At 38.0% G+C, this 20,314-nt stretch overlaps 1 pseudogene; it reads left to right on the plus strand.

Moving 5' to 3' along the window:
• Positions 1 to 8,975: 8,975 nt before the first annotated feature.
• LOC148840822 (zinc finger BED domain-containing protein 5-like) overlaps positions 8,976 to 20,314 on the plus strand; it is an 89,759-nt pseudogene continuing 78,420 nt past the window's right edge.

Consider the following 20,314-nt stretch of genomic DNA (forward strand, 5'->3'; position numbering starts at 1 on the left):
TAATATTTTCCATACGCAATAACCGAGGGCATGTGGAACACTCTTTGTGCAACATCTGCCCCCACTGTACTTCTTTTATTAAAAGTGAATTAAAAGCACACTCTGCATGCCATGCCAGTTGTTGCTGTTTTAAAAATCCTGCACAAAAAATACTTTAACATGGCCTCCATGGCCACAGAAACTATTGTTTTGCACTGTGTGACCAGACTTTGAATACAGAGATGTGTTGCTTTTAAGAGATTTAGAAATGAATCCCATTAGCGCTGCAGGACATTTACTGGCTACAAGATATTTCCTATTGTTTTTGGTGAACAAATCTGTACATTGTTTTTGCCATTCTAATAACAAAAATAAAACTAAAATGGTAATCTAAAAATGTCAAAACAGGTAGCACATTCTAAAAATGACATTTAAAACAACTTTGGGAGGATGTCAAACTCTAATTTTATCCACCTCTGCCTACCTGTAAATGCAGTTAAAACCATGCGTCTTGCCTACTCGCATACAGTTTGTGCTTTGATTTTGCATTTGGAGTTTGCCTTTGCCAAAGACAGAAATTACCATGCTACGCTCTGTGGCTAAACTTTATATGCCTGCATGAAAATAACCCTAAAAATTCCAGCACTTCCACTTGCTCAGTAAGCAGCAGAAATCCAGCTGTTTTGAAATGAAACTAAACACAAAAGCAAAATCAAACCAAAGGAGTTGCTTTCTTGCAAGTGCTCGGTCTCACCACACCAGACTTCCATCTGTTCCTATCCTGCTGTGGCATTTTACTCCACTTTTCTAGCAGCTGAATCTTTCATTAATTCTTCTCTTCCTCTATCCATGGGAGCCCTTTTTCCTCCTGACGCTTGCCTCGCTCCTGAATGCCCTGCATCTCAGTCTGTATCATATCTGGATTCCTCTTTCACAAACCTCATTGCCCCTTGCAGTGATGAGCCCCAGTTTCTCCCTCTCCCTACATTCCTCGTCAGTGTCTAAGTTGGTGCGGTGTTATCCCTTGACTCTCGCACCAAACGTTGTCTAGAAAAGAGCCTTAAAAGCATACACACTCCATTTTGCATGCCAGCTAGAAGAGGCGTCTGTTCTATCTCAACCTCTCCATGCTTCACAGAAAATAACTAGCTCACCTTGATATTTGCCTTTCTCTTCCACCTCTTTGTTATCCCTCCTCTGAGTGGATATGTTATTCATCCCGTAACCTTTGGGCCATTTCCTTTTCTTTCCTACAGTATATGCCTATATCTTCTCTCCCCTCCTCTCTGTCTCTTTTGTGGTTTTAAACATATTTTGCAATCCCTGCCTAGGTTGCTCTCGTCCTTCTCTGTGGCTTAGGATCTGTTCCTACGGCTGGGAGGTTGCCAGATTCCTGCTTCACTTTGGATACCTGTCTCCTTTACGGGGTTCATTTGCCTAGCTCTCTCCTACTTTTGTGCCTTTGCCTGCCTGAATCATTGGAGTCATTATGCATACCGAGACTCCAGGTCTGCATCACTACCGACCCACACCTTGGATAGAAGTGCAGATAATGAGCTTTCATGTGACTGACAAGTTGCAATGCCTCACTGCACAAGCCGTATTGCTGGTCAGAAGGCTTAAAGCAAATTGACAACTTTTTGTGAAAGTACTGTACATAAGTATACAGTTTGTATGTTCTCCCCATGGTTGTGTGGGTTTCCTCTGGGTGCTCTGGTTTTCTCTAACAATCCCAAAATATATTGGTAGGTTAATTGGCTTCTGGAAAAATCCACCTTGATGTGAGTGTGTGTGTGTGTATCTACTTTCTGATGGACTGGCTCCCTGTCCAGGGTGTACCCTGCCTTTTTGCTTGCTGCTTGGCAGGATCGGCTTCAGCTCCCCTGCCACCCTGAATTGGGTAATGTGCTTAAACAATGGGTGGATGGATATAAGACAGCAGTCACTCTTCTCAAGGTTTGCCATTCTTTATAGTGCACATAACATGGATGGAATCCAGTTCCAAGTGCAGGACGAGTGATGATTATGAATGATGGTGTTTGTTCTAACTTCTTCTTCACCATCTTTTCCCTTTCTTTTCTTCTTCACTCCCTCTTGCTGCTCTGGTCTTTATTAATTACTGTACCTCAGTAGGAATGGTCCAGTCACTCTTAGAGTGGTTTTAATTACATAAAATGAAGTTAATTGACCTGAATACATGATAAGGACCATCCCTTTGATCATTAGTATGTCCCTCTATGTTAAACATTGAGAAGTCCAGCTAAAACTCAACTGATCGTCAGCCACAATGATAATTTATCTCCTATTTATAAAACTCAAAGAAAACTTTGAATCACAATGGAATGTCCTGATGGTTGCCAACATACAGTAGTAGCTGGTTTATTGTTAAGTTTCCTATATGTGATAACAACTTATAATTAACAACTACAAAGTCAAAATTGATCATCTTTTCTCTAATGACTCTATACAGTACATACAAATAGTTTTGTAAATAAAAAAAATATCTGAGCATATCAAGATATATGAGCAGAATGAGATTGCTTTTATACCATTATTAAGTAGTTTCTTATTCTTTATGAACAGTTAAATTAAAGAATAATAAAACTGCAGCATATAAACTGGACACGAATGAATGCGGGATGAATGAATGAATCTCCATTTAAGTACGGAGTACCTCAATGCTCAATTTTCTTTTCACAAAACAATATATTTTTTGTGTTCTTCCACCTGTGATGAAGACTTTCTTTGATTAAATACTCTTCTGTCATTTTAATTGAACTTTGACATGGGTTGTGATACAAGGTACAGCAGGCCTTTGAACTGACAGTGTACTGATGACCTCTGGGACATCTAACTACATCATTGAACTGCAGCGAACCACCAAAAAATGCTTACAGTTTAGACACAGATGAAACTAAAATACCTTTCTGTCATCAGCTTTGCAACTAAGCCAAGCAATTCTTGCTTCACATAATGAATGTCTTCAGTCGTGAAATGAAATATGGCTTTTCTTTCCAAAAGTTCAGTTTTGTGTACATTTCATTTGACCTTTAACTTCGAAAAAGACTAAAATGATATTCAAGGTTGGACATTGCCATGTTAAATTAGGGGTTTATCTCCATCCAGGACAAGGGAAGTAGCTGTAGGGAAGAACATGATGAATCACACAACTCTAAGTCAAGCTAGGTGTGATTAATGGTGTGCTACTTGGCACAACAGACCAGCTGTGCAATGAGATAACTACTACTACAAAGAGCAAATTATTGTCTGTGCTGTAGTAATTAACCTTCAGACTTTACTATGGTTAGAAAGCAGATTCTTATGAGTCTTGCTCTTCTATGGTATACAAAGGGATGTCTATTTACTGTACATTATGTTTCAGAATTTAATGTAATGTTAAAAAATTGAAATGTGTAACCAAACAAACTTACTGCATGTTGACTTGTAATGGCACCTTATTAGTGGGTACCAATTAACCAACTATACTATTTTCTAAGCTGTCATCTAAAAATTATATTTGCAATAATAAGTTGCCACTTTAAAAAAAATCCCTGTGATAAAAAGAATGTATTTGCAGTGTTTGTAACAGACAAGCTCTTGCATTTTTTCCACTTTATGCAGATCAATTTCTTACATATCAAAAATGGCTGCTGGAGTTGTTTTTTAGTGTAGTCAAATGAAAATGTAACCAAAGTTTTGAAAAACTTTAAAAACCTTTTTAAAAGGTTACTATAAATAAACAATAGCTATAAAGAAAAAAATAGATATAAAGAACATATTACATGAAATACATTGATATTTTGTGTAAATTACATTTTAGTTAAAGTACATGGAATAATTATTGATTTATTTAGCTGATGTTCCACTGCATACCATATAATCAAATTTTTATGCTGGTAGATATTTTACTGAAGTAATCTGAATGATGTACTGTACATTGCTTAAAGGAACAGCAGCAACATTGCCTCACCTAGAAATTGGAAACCCAACATTCTACATCTGTAATAATATATGACTATCACTGTTAATAAACAATAACTTTTTATGATTGAATTCTTGCACCATTCTCAAAATTCTGAAAAGTTTCTGAAATGCTTCCAAGTGTTTAAAATAACATGATATGGCCAATGTTCCATTTAATAAATACTAATAGGAATATAACTAGGTACTTTGCAGAATAAAAGAAAGAAAATGTGATGATGATAGCTGAGTTGGACCTAGGCCCTTTTACTGTATTACAAGATGAACATTTTTGTCATAGGAAGCAGGAATCACCCCTTTCTAATCTTCCACCTTCTCCATGGAGACAGCCTGGAGGGACCTCAGTACTGACAGTCCGTTATTGAATAAGTCGCTTCACTTGATTCTCACAAACTAACAAAACTCCCTTAGATAGGTCCATTTGTGCTCCACAACATAACAGTCTTGCTTTTATTCACTGCATTAATTCAATCAAACTAAATATAAACCCAAAAGTTTAAAAAGGTGACCTGGGTTTGTTGTATGTGAATATACAGTATTTAAGAATATATTTTTATCAGAAGATATCCATTTTCCCTTTACAAATATGTTTTCCTAACAATATGTACTGTATGCAGTATGCAATATACAATATATCAATAATATTTGTCAATAATAAATTATAACAGCGCTTGACGCACTGCAGTGTGAGAATAACAAAAATACATATTTTACTCCTCAAGCACGACTCTTTCAGAAACAGAACCACATCAGGGCAACACCAGAGAAATTCTATTTTGTCCTGCGACACAGAGCAACCAAAAATTCTCTAGGCATATTCACCCAGTGGTGTAGCCAGGGGAGTTGTTTGTGTGGTCTCAGTGGTTTCAAACCTAACACGCTCAAGCATGAAATGTCAATATGTCTGTGTCGTGTGAAAGACAAAAGGCCAACTACAGCTCTTAGGCTATTATGTGGTTGTTGAAGTAATTGTATGTTTGAAACATTTTTTATCCTCAAAAACCACCACCCATCCTGTGAAACAAAATGCTGGCTATACTACTGCATACACTTAAATGAACCAATAGTAAAAAAATACTGGAAAGATGCAATGTACAATATACAGTAATACAATAAGGTATTGAAATATGCTGATGTTCACGGTAAATATATCAAAAATCACTAGGAATGGTGAGAAAAATCCAAATTAAATTGCTGTGAACATTTCAGAAATTAGATACAGAACTTTGCAAATAGACGTTGAAGTCTGTTTCATGTACATTTAGTCAAGGCCTGCAGATACAGAACAATCTGTAAAAGTTATCTTATATACTGTATACAAGAAAGATTAAAATATTGAGAAGTCATTTGGAATATTTGACACACTTTTTCAAAGGTAAAAAAAGTCAACGCCCTGGGTGAGGGGATGGAAGTACCAGTGTGAGGTTAGCAGGGACCAAAAATAACACAAAAAGAGGTAAAAAAATAAACACAAAGAAAGTGTACCTCTGTGCCTCGTGACCTCCAGGCTGTGCTTACCCTATTAAGCGGGGTCTAGTATAAAATAAAAAGTGCGAAAAAGGAACAGCCTGCCCCGGTAGTACTGCACAGCAGGTCAAGCACAAAAAAAGAAAAAGAACACCTTATGCGGGTACAATCCCCCACTGGGACTGTCTGTATAAAACTCCCCCTTCCGGGGGTGGCCCTGCTTGTCCCTTTGGAGGGTGTACAGTGTGCCTTTATAGGACCTGCCCAGCTGTGGCTCATCATCCAGAAGCTGGGACAGCTGGGACTACAAAGGCAAGGCTCCGCCCTTCTACCAGGGCTCCGCCTACACACTAAGCATGCCCCCGCGTAATGCCCAAATGTAGTCAAGAAAATAGTTCACAGGATTAACATAAGAAATGGGTGAACTAAAAAGATTCTATTCATTCTAAAATATTTTGCTAGCATTTTATTTATTTATTTTCTTTTTCTAAAACACTACACTTGCAATTGTATAATATTTTGTATTAGCTAATATCACATCTAATATGAAAAATTTAAAGTTGGACAGGAGAAGTAAACACTCCAGCTGCTGGAAGAGTAAGCAACAAATGTCAGGTCTATGTCATCTAAAAGACAGTTGTGACCTTCACAGCATCCAGGCAGGCATTCGCAGACAACAGCCATCACAGACATGGCTGCCCATGCTCAGGGGTGAAAAAATGTCACGCTAATGAAAATCTTTCTCACAAAACCTTCAAATATTACAGAACTACTGTTCACTTAAACCACCATTGTCAAAAAATACAAGGCTTATCAGAACAGAGAATTTCCTGAAAAAACACCTCCAAAAATAGCTGCCAACTTTCATATTGTGGACAAACTTTTCCACGCAACTAGAGCTTTACATAAAAAAAACATATATTGCTCTGTGTTTTATATTTCTGAAATTTAATGCAAAACTGAGTGTCATACTGTTCAATCTGATCACTGAATACATGCTGAAGAGAAGATGAAAGCACATTTCAGGCATTGTGCCTTGAAGAAGACAGTGTGACAACAGTTCTGATGTACCTTGGAAGGTACCATATGTTGGAGTCTTGAACACAGATGTATTTACATGTATTTGACAATACAATTAGAGTAATAGTAACAGTATCAAATTGTGGTGAAGTTTCTGCATGCTGATAACAGTCAATCAAATTTAGTGGCAAAAATTCCACATTTTAAACCTTGAACACTTTTAATATGACAGATAACACTTAAAAGAAGGTAAGGCTTGTTAACAATGCACTAATTTAAAACCAGGCTTCACTTAATTTTACTGCATGTGTTGATTTCCATAATAGGCTAATCACAGACTCTGTGAAAGACTTTTCTCTAAATCTGAAAATATATAGACCTTCTCCATGAATTGTAGAGCTAAATATTTACACAGTATAGTTTATTTACTTAGTCTGTAGGGAATGAATCAATAACACTTTTTTGGAACAAAAAGAATAATAATCCAAATAGAAGTAGAACAGAAAATTGGATCTAGAAAGGTAGATCTTCCTTAACTATCTTGTTAGAGATATTTAAGGAGCAACACCAGTTATGCATACACATAAACACTGAAATATATTTAGTTGTTCTGAAAGTTTGACAAGTTCTAATGAATAATTAAGACTTACTGTATATTGCAGGCTATAGGCAGGAAATTAAGTGCATGCATTGTTATTGGATAGAAAACAGACATAGATAAATAGAGATAATGGGTAAAAGCAAAAATTGTGGTGATGTCTGTAGCAAATTAAAACACAGACCTCTATTAAGACCTCAGTGCTACTTCTAATTCATATCAATGGGTTGGATTCTGATATAATTAGTAAAATAGTCAAGTTCACCCATTATGCCAACATTGAAGGATTATCAAACACTGTAGAAGCTGAAAAAAGAATTTCCAAATTACTTTGACAAGCCCAAGACTTGGCAAACACTTAACAGTTTTAATGTAGACACATGCAGTGTTACATAAAGACCACAAAAATATCCAACCAATTTCTAACCCATTTCATCCAGTACAGGGTCGCAGAAGGAGACATACTGTAGCCTAACCAGCCAAGTAAGGGGTGCAAAGCAGGATGCACTCTGAAACAGACACCAATCCGTCATCCGTACAGATATGGACATGCACACACTCACACTAGGGCAAGCCAGTTAACCTACCAGCATACCTTTGGACTGTGAGAGGAAATCCATGCAAACATGGGGAGAACATACAAATTACATACAGATAGCACCCTAGGAATTAAACTCAAGGTCCCAGAAATGCTAGCCACTGTGGCATCATGTACAAACTACAAACACAAAACATAAAACTCTGAGCTTGAAAAAAAAACTCTAAAAAATTATGTTGACACATTATATACGTCTTTAGGGCACAGTTGGAAAGAAATTAAAATGCAAAATGTTGGGACATGAAGTTAAATGCAAACAATTTGAATCAAGGGATGTTATACAGCAGATCAATGATTATTCACTGAATGATAGTTCTGTTTTTATCATTCCATATGATGTCATAGACCGTGACATCATACAGTATTTGCCAACAATATTTTAATTCTCATTAAACAGGTACTATACAGTATTTTATATGCTGTATTAAACAAGCTGAAGTATACACTGTTTACAACACTCTCTGTAATTCTGTACTTTAAACAAGTATGCAGTCTTTGTGTATTTTTAATTACTCCATGAGTTTTTTTTATTCAAAATCCTAAAAAAAATCAATTTTACACTCACTTAGAGTTCTAAAAGGGGGAGAAAAAACAAGTTACTATAAAAACCTCAATTTGTTTAAAAAAAACTGGTTACCTCCATCTCCTCTATGTCACCAGAACTTTGTTGATTGACTGTATTACAATTGAATAATGCACTGGTAAGACTTAAATTTAAACATTACAAATGCATTACAAAAAAAAATACTTTTCTGTTCTGGAATCATTCCTGGAAAAAGTAAATGGGTTGAGTTTGTCTTGTAGGAATGTTCTACACCAGTGGTTTTGAACCTGCAGGGGGGCCATCAAATAATTCATAAATATAAAAGAGTCATAAATATATTACATAATATATATAATATAAATAACATAATATAAATATTTTAAAGATATAATGGTAATGTATTTTTAAATAGTTTGGTAAAATATAACACATCCGTTTTTAGCTAAATTGCCAGCAGCCATATCACTCTGCAACTCACAACTGGCAACCCACTGAAGTTAAGCAGCCGTGAGCCTGGTCAGTACCTGGATAGGAGACCTAAGAAAAACTAAGGTTGCTGCTGGAAGAGGTGTTAGTGGGGCCAGCAGGGGGCCATGTGTGTCCTACTGCCCCAGTATAGTGATGAGGACACTATACTGTAAACAGGTGCCGTCCTTCGGGTGAGATGTAAAGGCCCATCTACAAGTAAAGAAACCGCTTCAGTGTCTCATACAGATAACCAAAAATCCAAACCCAAACTAAAAAAGTGAAAATATAGCAGTGAGTACCTGGCTCTTGGCTTTACATGCATGGGAACTGAGAATGAGCTGCTGCTGCTGTGTGTTATTTGTTCAGAAGTTAAATGAGGCTTTAAAGCCAAACAAATTATTTCGACACCTGGAGACAAAACACAACGAGTATGTGTCCAAACTTATTGAGTATTTTGAAAACAGATTTAGAGAATACCAGAGCAAGAAAAAAATTATTGAGTCAGCTTGTGCGAGAAGTGAAAATACTAAAGCAGTTGAAGCTTCCTACCGTGTAGCACAGCTTATAGCAAAGGCTGGAAAGCCTCATACAATTGGGGAGAATTTGATTTTGCCTGCTGCTAAAGAGATGGTTGGTGTCATGTTAGGAGAGAAGGCCCGCAAGCAGCTAAGTCTAATATCACTTTCAGACAGCACTGTTGAACGAAGAATTAATGAGATGGCACATAATGTAACTCAGCAGCTGCTGCAAAGAGTGCGAGAGAGCTGCTTTTATGCTCTGCAACTGGACAAATCTACAGATATTGCAAACCTTTCCAACCTCCTTGTGTATGTTAGGTATGAACATAATGGAGAAGTACACAAAGACTTTCTCTTCTGTAAGCCTTTACTTACACATTCAACTGAAGAAGCCATTTTTGATGTTTTGAATGCGTTTATTGTGTCAAAATGGATAGAATGGTCAAAATGTGTGGGAGTGAGTACTGATGGAGCCCGAGTAATGACGGGGCAACACAACGGGCTCATTACGCGTGTGAAAGCTATTGCACTGCTTGTGACATCTGTACACTGCAGTTTACATAGGGAAGCATTGGCTGCCAAAAAAATGTCAGCAGATCTTAAGACTGTTTTTGATGAAGCAGTTAAAATAGCCAACTTCATAAAGACCAGACCTGTACAGTCATGCTTATTTCGAGTGCTATGTGAAGAAATGGGTAGTGATCATGTTCAGCTTCTTTTCCACATCGAGGTACGATGGCTTTCTCGGGGCAAGGTGCTTACTTGGCTTTTTGAGTTGCATGATGAAGTAAGAATATTTTTATCCGACTCAAAATTTGAGCTCTCAAATCGTTTCAATGATTTTGAGCAGCTCGCTAAATTGGCTTATCTTGCGGACATTTTCAGTCACTTAAATGGATTCAGCCTTGGTCTTCAAGGTAAAGCAGTGATGATTTTTCATGTCCAAAATAAAATAGAAATAAACTGGAAATGTGGGCCAAATGTATCGACCGGTGAAACTACGACTCGTTTGAAAATGAGTCAGATTTTCTTATGAAAGAACAAATGCAGCTACCAGCCTCTGTCACAAAGTTAATTACAGAGCACATGCAAAGTTTGAGGACCCAACTACGTGACTACTTCCCGGCTCCAGATGTTCGGTTCAGCTGGATTGAAAATCCTTTTGTAAATTTAAGCGAAGAGGCTCTCGCAAGTTTGAGCACAAAGGAGCAAGACAGCCTTGTGGAGCTATGCTGTGACAGTGCTTTAAAATTGATTTTTTCACAGAAATTCTTAACCAATTTTTGGCTTCATGTTACTTCGGAGTATCCTGATCTTTCAGACAAAACTGTGAGATTTTTGATGCCGTTTCTGACAACATATCTTTGTGAAACTGTATTTTCTGCGCTGGTGGCAAATATAGGAATAATCTTGATGTTGACACAGACCTCCACTTGCAGCTTTCTTCTCTGCAGCCCAACATTTGGTTTCTGTCAAACAGCACCAGCCCTCTCACTAAGCTAGCCGTAAAGAAGGTGCGCGAGTTTACTGCCAGGCTGGCTGTAGGCTATTGAGTAATTGTTCTGATAGTTATTGTGCATATTTTTTCTCAACGTCTTCATAAGTTCATTGGCACAAACCGGCTACCCCGCACTTCTGGAAAAATCTTCAGTTCGTTTTGATTCTGCCTGTTCAGTTTTGTTTTTGACAAGGCTAGCATTAAGTATGTGAGATATCATTAAAAAAAGAGCTGTACTGGTGCCTTAGTTTTTAAATATTCTTTTATTTTTATTTTAATTAATTTATTTTTTGTGAAGTGCTGACTGGACTCCTTCTGTAATCAATAAATGGTCTTTGTAAAGCCATGTTTGTAGCTTGTACTGTATATGCGTATTTTCTGATTACCAGTGTTGACTAGGCTACTGCTGAGGTATAAAGCGAGCCCATTTCAAAACGGTGAGGACAGCCTGGTCCTTGTATGGGCCACGGAAGTTTTTATGGTCGGTCATGTGGGCCACGACCTGTAATAGGTTGGGAACCTCTGTTCTACACTGACAAAGGTAGGAATGTAGGAAAAAAATTGAAATATTTTTGTCTTTAATAGAGAAGATGACAAAGGAACTTGACCCAAGTGAAAACCATGGGTAACCAAAGTATGTTGAAACTATAAAAAGGCAATTTTATACACAAGGGTCTGGAATAAACTACCTACCCAAGTTGCTGAAGCTGATAACCTGACTTTTTTTCAAGAAAAGGCAGAATCAATTAACTATAAGCGATCAAAAAAGTTAGATTAGCCACATGGCCTCTATGTAACCTTTCTCATCTGCTTATGATATTTGAAATTCTGTACAGTATATATAGTTAAATAAACCACAAGCAAATGTCATTTGAACTGAAAATAAAATAGATTTTTTAAATTGTGAAAAAAATCAGCTTTCACAAGATAAACTGTACATATATATAGGTTTATAAATGTCCTATTTTTACTTAATAGTGTTATAAACGCTGCAGAAAAGTCCTTTATATATTGAATAAGAATAATTTTAACATCTGTCTATACACAGATAGATGGGTATGGCATTATTTGCAAATTAATTTTAAATTTTATGTACAGTTCTTTCAATGTTTTAGGAAACTCCAGGAATAGTTATTGTAGTTTTTTTTTATTTCTTTGTATTTATTTTGCCTTTTTAAATGTATTTTAAGAGTTTTTTGTAATTAATCCTGATCAATACATTGTTTCCGCTGATGAGCAATATAACATTGATCTGTATGTATACTGCCATGGTGGGTTGACACTTTGTGATAGATTTATCTTATTGAACTTTTGACCTGAAGTGTGCTGAACATCCGCTTGTAATTTTATACTACACAGCGGGAGATATTATTCTGTATGTTGCATAGCAGTTCTTTTATTGTTCATTGCAATAAACCAGTGCTTCTTTCTGAGATTGTGCAGAAAGAAAAATAAAGTCTCTTTTGTAAGCTATTTTTAAATACTAAATACAACCACTGTAAAATGTTAAATGGTAAAATCATTGGCCAGTGTTATTTCAACTTGTAGGATATCTACCAGTAAAAAAATAGAACATTTTTTTAACAATGTCTGGTTAGCAACTTAAGATATTAATAGTTTTATTTTATACTCTATTAAAAGTATAATAAGATCTTTGTATAGCACAAGCAAATATTACAGCACATAAAATGTACACTATACAAATTAAACTCAAAGGCAAAAAAAAGAAAAGCAGATATAAAAAAGTAATCACAAAATAAGCATTCATAATCAATTAATTTGTTTGACTAGACTCTGAAACACCCAACAGGATTAGACGTGTTCCAAAACTTTGTGGTAATACAGAAGGCTTTGAGTGCGAACAGTGGAAAAACATAGTGTAAACTAGAATCAGGTAAGCGAGGATCAAATCAAAGAGCACTAAACATACACCTCATGTCAAGTTTAGTACCAACATAGTTTTGAGTATCATATGTATAGAAATGGTATGAAAGACCATGTACAGATGCAGCCATTCAAAGTGCGCGGTACAGACACCGCGGTACAGATACCGCAGGTATGATGACACGGGATACCGCGGTGCGTGATTGGTTGACCGACAGGGGCACTTGTGGTCCGTTGGTCTGTCGTAGAAAGACTTACTGTAAACGTCTTTACTGTGCCCGTTGTAGATATTGAATTTTACCACTGAAGGGAAATCTTAGTAGCTGAGCATAAAAAGAATAGGAGCATACTGTAACGCGTGTGAAGGCCATAAACGATATTAATTTTGGAAAATAAACATACAGTATATAGCTGGTCTTGGTACTTTAAAGAAAAAAATACACACCGGTATTCCATTTCTCCCTAAACATTGTAAGCTTCGAAGTCTTTAACTAACGTGATACCGGAGTCAACAAGCATACTTTTAGAATTTGATTAAAAGGGAATATAATATGGAATCGCGTATCTCAAGAATTTAATAACGGTATGATTATATCCGTGTACTGCGGCAGGGCTGTGTAGGGCTGTTTCGCCTGCCTGATCATGCGAGCTCTCTTGTAGCCTACTGGTCTAGGTGCGTGACTACCAACTGGCAGGTTGTGTGTTCGAATCCAGCTGGTGCTGGACTTTTATTTTAACAAACATTTCTTCGAAAAAATAGGTAAGCGATATTATGGACAATCAGTTGACAAATCCATTTCCTTTTTCTGATCACTCGCTTTCTGGCTACACATCTCACCTGTCCTGTTCTTTGTTTTCCTGGTTTGCTGATTATGCCTGCTGCGGTCCACTCCTACCCTCACACCTAAAGAAAACTATTTTAAATTTCTTGGCGCAGTTCATTAACCCTTGTATGTGCTGTCCGCGCCCAAAATGCAATTTTAAGAAAGTCAAAAACCGTGCTCAAATGCAATTTTCAAAGTGCAATGAAATACAATATTGTTGTTGCTGCTGTTCTGGTTGTTTTTATCCCGTAAAGCGTTTTGAGAAGCCACCTTTAAAGGCGATATATGTTGTAGAACCGCTGATTCTTATGGAATGTGTTCCGCAGGAGATTCAAATTTTTATTTATTTTTTAATCGCGTATCTAAGGAAGTCTCAGTATAACTTTGTTCATGAACAAACAGTGGCATGTTACATTGTCATTGTTTTTTTTAACAAGGCTCGCCAGCTAATGTGAATCGAAACCTGTCTTGCTAGCTTTTAAAGTCGTGCATGTGTAAACGACAATTGAAAAAGAGAAAAAAAGACCTGACTGACAAGCCGATACATACTCTTAGAGTTTGATTAATAGGGAATATAATACGAAAAAACCGTAAGGGACTTAAAAGCTAAAGGAGATGCTTCATATTGCTTGACTAATTTTAAAAACTAAGTTATAAATGCAGACGCTCCCTCGGTGACGCGCCGGGTGTAAATATCAAAGTATACATTCCCAACAAGAATTGTACCCATCTGTCATGCAAATAAAACACCTTGAGTTGAATTGAATTGAGGGAGATAGGGGGACAAATATACTGTAGACAGGCCTCAAGGCAAATAAGATACTTATGGGTACGCAGGCATTCAAGACAGCAACATACAAAACGTTTGCACGTACTGAGTTAAGTTATTACTTGGTTTTCAAAGTGCAATGAAATACAATATTGTTGTTGCTGCTGTTCTGGTTGTTTTTATCCCGTAAAGCGTTTTGAGAAGCCACCTTTAAAGGCGATATATGTTGTAGAACCGCTGATTCTTATGGAATGTGTTCCGCAGGAGATTCAAATTTTTATTTATTTTTTAATCGCGTATCTAAGGAAGTCTCAGTATAACTTTGTTCATGAACAAACAGTGGCATGTTACATTGTCATTGTTTTTTTTAACAAGGCTCGCCAGCTAATGTGAATCGAAACCTGTCTTGCTAGCTTTTAAAGTCGTGCATGTGTAAACGACAATTGAAATAGAGAAAAAAAGACCTGACTGACAAGATTTAATTAATGCAGATCAGTAAATCAAGGGACAAAACAACTATTGCGCCCGGGTCCTCAATGCGCTTTGACGTGCTAATGCGTTGGTTTAACAGTCCGGGTGTGGCAAGCCCCCAATGTCTCCCGACTTCGGCAAAAGGCACCCGCCTTTCATTGGAAGACAATGAACACACTCTAGCCGTACAGGTGAATATAGCATAAAAGACACCAAGGGATTGGGTGAGCTCCCATCGCAAAAAAAAAAACTGCGAACCTGCACTACAGCGACCATAGTACAGTATGGAGACCAAGACCTTTTACGGGAAGAGACGAGGTGCTTCTGCCGCCCCAGCTTCCAAAGAGTGAAGGGTAAGCAAATACAGCAGACTTCATCTGAAATATGCGATTACAGCGCATATTACAAGGTATTATTGCCGTTTTGAATTTTAAATTCAATTATAATTATTTCTTCGTAGCCTGTTCTTCAAGAAAACACCGCACGGGCGAAACGATCTACCACAAGGACAGTAAAAAAGAAAGCGGTAAGACGGAAAAAAAGAAAAGTTTATTTTGACTTCTGTTCCGCGACTGATGAATACTACTGTGTGACTTTATTTCTTACATGAATTATGTTATTTTGCCACAGGCCGTGGGTCTCTGCTCTCGGCCACTGGCCAGGGTGCCAACCTGTAGAAGCAGCACCTGTATGGAGACATTTCGGCAGCAGCGGGAGCAGTACGATGCATTACTGGGGAGGACTGGGAGGCTAGAGACACTCCTGAAAATGCAGAGGAAGGAGACAGTATGTTCCAGCAGTCAAACAGTTGAGCAGCTGTCTCCTGAAAAGTGCCTCTCCCCGCCGCGCAGGTTGCAATGCCTGGCGGAAGCTCTGCCCCCCGCAGAGCACACACCGCCTCAGGACACTCCATCCCGGCCTCTCAGTTCACCACCGCGCAGGACTCTGTTGATGCTGTCCCCGCCGGCTATCTCCCCCCAGGAAGCACAGCGGAATTCACAGATGCCAGTGGGACGAATAATTCTCCCAGATGTCCAACTGCTACCCATCACCCAGGAGATGGAGGGGGGGTTGTACTTGCAGTGCATCAGCATAGACGGGAAAGCAAGAGCCGACCGCTACGCCGCCCTCGTGTTTCGAAATCTTGTGACTTTTGAAATTTACTGGGGGTGGACCACGTCTGTAAATTTCGATGGGTCCAGAGGCAAAAGTGCCTTGCCTTGCAATCTCCGGGAAACCATTAGTACGATGGTGAATCGGAGATTCTCAACCCTTGCTGCGTACGACTGGAAAAGAATTCGTGATCGGATCAACGAAATGCTTCGTAGGAGGAGGCGGTCTTTTCCTCTTGTCTAACAGTCTGTCCACAAACAAAACATTCCTGTTAGACAAGAGGAATTGAAAAAAAAACAATGTTGTCAATGAAAACCGGTGTGTGTGTCTCTCCCTGCTGGATGTCCCTCTCACAAACTGCTGAATGAATAAAATAATTTTATTGAAAACGAGTTTGCGATTGTCTGGTCTTTAAATTCTGGAGATACGCGATTCCATATTATATTCCCTTTTAATCAAATTCTAAAAGTATGCTTGTTGACTCCGGTATCGCGTTAGTTAAAGACTTCGATGCTTAAAATGTTTAGGGAGAAATGGAATACTGGTGTGTATGTTTTCTTTAAAGTACCGAGACCAGCCATATACTGTATGTTTAAGTTCCAAAATTAATATCGTTTATGGGCTTCACACGCGTTGCAGTATGCTCAGGCACTAAGTAAAAGGAGATGCTTCGTATTGCTTGACTAATTTTAAAAACTAAGTTATAAATGCAGGCGCTGCTCTGGTGCGTCGGCTCCTACACAGTGCCTGTCTGCTGTAAGCGTTACAATATACATACCCAACACTGCTTGTACCCATCTGTCATGCAAATAAAACACCTTGAATTGAATTGAATTGAGGGGAGAAGGGGGGGATACTAAAGCCAATACTGGCTCAATGGGCTTTGACGTGCTAATGCGTTGGTTTAACAGTCCGGGTGTGGCAGGCTTCCAATGTCAACTCAACTCGATTGGAAGACAATGAACGTATTTTAGCCCTAAATGAATTAATAGCAAACATGGTTTACATAAAATACATTTTTCCAAGAAAGTTTATAATAATACGATCTATAGTTGAAATCTGAGCCTACTTTAAAAATAAAGGAAAAGCATTTTCAGAGAGCAATCACGCTGTGTTTATGTAGAAAAAGCGATTAGGTTTATAAGCAATCTAATTACCTAATCGCTTAAAACGCTATATAAAATAAAGTTTATTTAGAGATGAATGATCAGTGTGGTAGTTTAAATAATGTGAGTCAGGAAACTAACACAGCGCCACCGGATTTAATAACGCAATAAAAACGCTATAAAATAATGTGACACAGTACAGCACAGTACAATAATACTGACCATGACTTTAGAAGCATAAATTACCTTACACTCAATTTAAACACAAGCTGTCTTTCTGTATGAACCTCTAAGCTGGTTCATACAGAAAATGTAGAAATGCATTAGCCTGATTATGATTAAAAACACATAATTAAACACGCGTTTGCGATTTAAATCAGAACACGATTTAAATCAATATAAATGTTTATATTGTAACGCATACTGTCCAGCCTCCATTTCTCTATAAAAATTTACTGTTGCACACACACACAATAGAAGCAGGAACCGCTGTCAGAAGGGAAGATATGTTCAAAATATCGCAAATATCGATCATGTTGCGATATTTTGAAATATAAAAGTCAACTGATTGTCCATAATATCGCTTACCTATTTTTTCGAAGAAATGTTTGTTAAAATAAGAGTCCAGCACCAGCTGGATTCGAACACACAACCTGCCAGTTGATAGTCACGCACCTAGACCAGTAGGCTACAAGAGAGCTCGCATGATCAGGCAGGCGAAACAGCCCTACACATCCCTGCCGCAGTACACGGATATAATCATACCGTTATTAAATTCTTGAGATACGCAATTCCATATTATATTCCCTTTTAATCAAATTCTAAAAGTATGCTTGTTGACTCCGGTATCACGTTAGTTAAAGACTTCGAAGCTTACAATGTTTAGGGAGAAATGGAATACCGGTGTGTATTTTTCCTTGTGATATTTTAAGCTCTAGTTGAATGATAGGTGTCGCATTTTAAATCATTTTCGCAGCTAGAAATTATGAAACGCCCTGTTAAAAGCAAGGAAGTTTTTATGCCCGTTGAAGTAAAACAAAATGCCTGACAAAGTATGGCTTGGACAGATTCCAAGTGCTTGTACAAATGTGCTAAAGAAATTATACTTTGAGTATACAGCTTGTCCAAAGTCATCCATTATTAATACTATTAGTAATATCTTCAGTAAAGGCTTTGATATTTCTGATAAAGGTAGGTTGTGTACTTTTGTCCAACTGAGCAATCTTGCTTTCATAAAATATACCAACATTTTAATGACTGATGATTAACATGCTGTAATACACAGTTCAAAATTAAAGACTCAAATGCTGTACATGAGAGGTTAAGCTCCCCCTGGCGGTTTTACAAGGCGACGCCGGATAGTTAACCACGTGACACCACGTTAACTGCGTCATACCGCGTGATACTGTGACACGCCCACCGGGGTATGCCGCGAAATACCTCACGCATTTTGAATGGCTGCATCTGTATGTCTAGTATTTGTCACAGTTGTCATCCCTCCTCTAGAGGGTGCTCCTACCTTTCTTGTACTGTTCTTAGTTTCATTAGTGTCAGCTGTGTTTCATTCCCTTTCCCTTATTTAAGCCCGGTGTCTCCGTAGTTCATGGCTCAGCTTTGGAAGACGGATGCCCGGAAGCCCGCCTACCACCGGGCACAGGAGTGGCCCGAGGGCACAAGCTTCATCACGGCGTCAGAGCCCCTTGTCCCGTTATGCTTTAAACCTTTCATGTTCCTGGTTCCAGTTCCCTGTTCCTGTTTTTAACCGCCTGTTTCTTCGATGGATCTCCCGGTTTCTGGATTTTGGACTGCGCCTTACTATCCCTTTGGACTTCCTTTGGACTCTTTGGCCTGCATTCCCCCCCTCAGTCGCCCCCTTATTCCGACCTTACCTTGCTGTGCCTTCCCTGACGTCATCCTCCAGATACTTCTGTATTATACCGTTTAGGAGAAACATGCACGTATTGAAAACCAGAGGTTCCAGAATGTAGCACTGTGGAGCAGCTAATGTAACCATCCCAGACTGAGAACTAAAACAATCAAGGAAAATAAAATAAATCAACACTCAGTAATGAAAGATTTAAATAACTTGGGGGAGGTTTTGAAAGTAACAACAACATTAATGCAGCACTGAAATCTAAGAGAGTAAAAATAGTATGCCAGAAGATCATTAGCAGTGTTAATAACAGCAGGGAATGAAGGGATTTGAAAAGTTTATGTACAGTGGTATGACAAGTTGCACAGCATTGTACTGAAAAGGCACTTCTAGTATCTTCACAAGTTAGGTAAGCACTGAAAGTTATCAACAATATCCAATTTTGAATCGGATGCACCAAATAAGGATGAGATGCTTTGATCAATTAGCTGTGAAAAACAAATAAACAAACAAACAAATAAATTTTATTATAGTCTTAAGATCAGGGGAAAGGGGAGAAATCTATGTTGATTTTGAAGAAAGGAAAAAATGGAACTGCACCAGTTATGCATATTAGAGTATGTTTATTGCAGCACAGAAGTAAAACTATGTTTTTTATAAAACCTGTCAGATATGTTTATTAAAAGGAAATAAAAGGCAAATGGTTATAAAACAAAACATGGAAGGAGATATGAAGGTCACTACATACAGTATAAAGGATATTTCTATTTATGGTCCAAGAAAATCAAATCTTAATAAACATCCTTATAAAGACCTCTGTGCTGTCCAAACACTATGTTTTTTTAAACGTTGAAGGATCTTCTAATACCAGAAATTGAAAAATTGTCTGTTCATTAAGACAAAGAAGGACCTCCTTCAAATAAAAATGACTGTCAGTTCAACCATTCCTGAAACAGGAGTAGAATAGTTCTTTATGATGTACACCATGCTTAGGGCTATGTGTGAGCTATACACCTGAAAGACTATACTCAGAATTACAGAACTGTACTGTATATGTGGTAAACCAAGACACCTTACAAAAGCATATAAAAGCGAGACAGTGAGTATTTCATTTGTGCTTGCTAGTCTAGTGCCTAGAGCTGATGATAACACATTTCTGTTACCTACCTCCACCCATAATATACAAAACACAGAATCTGCACTATATATTTTTTGTTCATCTTTCCATTTTCTATCTGCTTCATCAAATTCAGGGTCATGGGGGAGATGAAGACTATCCTGGCAAGCAATGGGCGCAAGGCTGGGTACGCCCTGGATGGGACACCAGTCCACAGCAGGGTACACAGAGACACAGACGCACACATTGATACCAGGGCCAATTTTTCCAGGAGCTAATTCACCTACAAGTACCAGTATGTCTTTGGACTGCAGGAGGAAACCGGAGGACCTGGACGAAAAGTCACGTGAACATGGGGAGATCAAACTCCAAGTAGATAGTGGCTCAGGTCTGGAACTTAACCCAGGGCCTCAGCACTGTGAGGCAACAATGTTAACCACTGTGATAATATATTATAATATATTCTATATTTTTTCTATATTTCTA

Source organism: Atractosteus spatula, chromosome 1 (assembly GCF_055471065.1).
Source record: "Atractosteus spatula isolate fAtrSpa1 chromosome 1, fAtrSpa1.hap1, whole genome shotgun sequence".
Lineage (NCBI taxonomy): Eukaryota > Metazoa > Chordata > Actinopteri > Semionotiformes > Lepisosteidae > Atractosteus > Atractosteus spatula.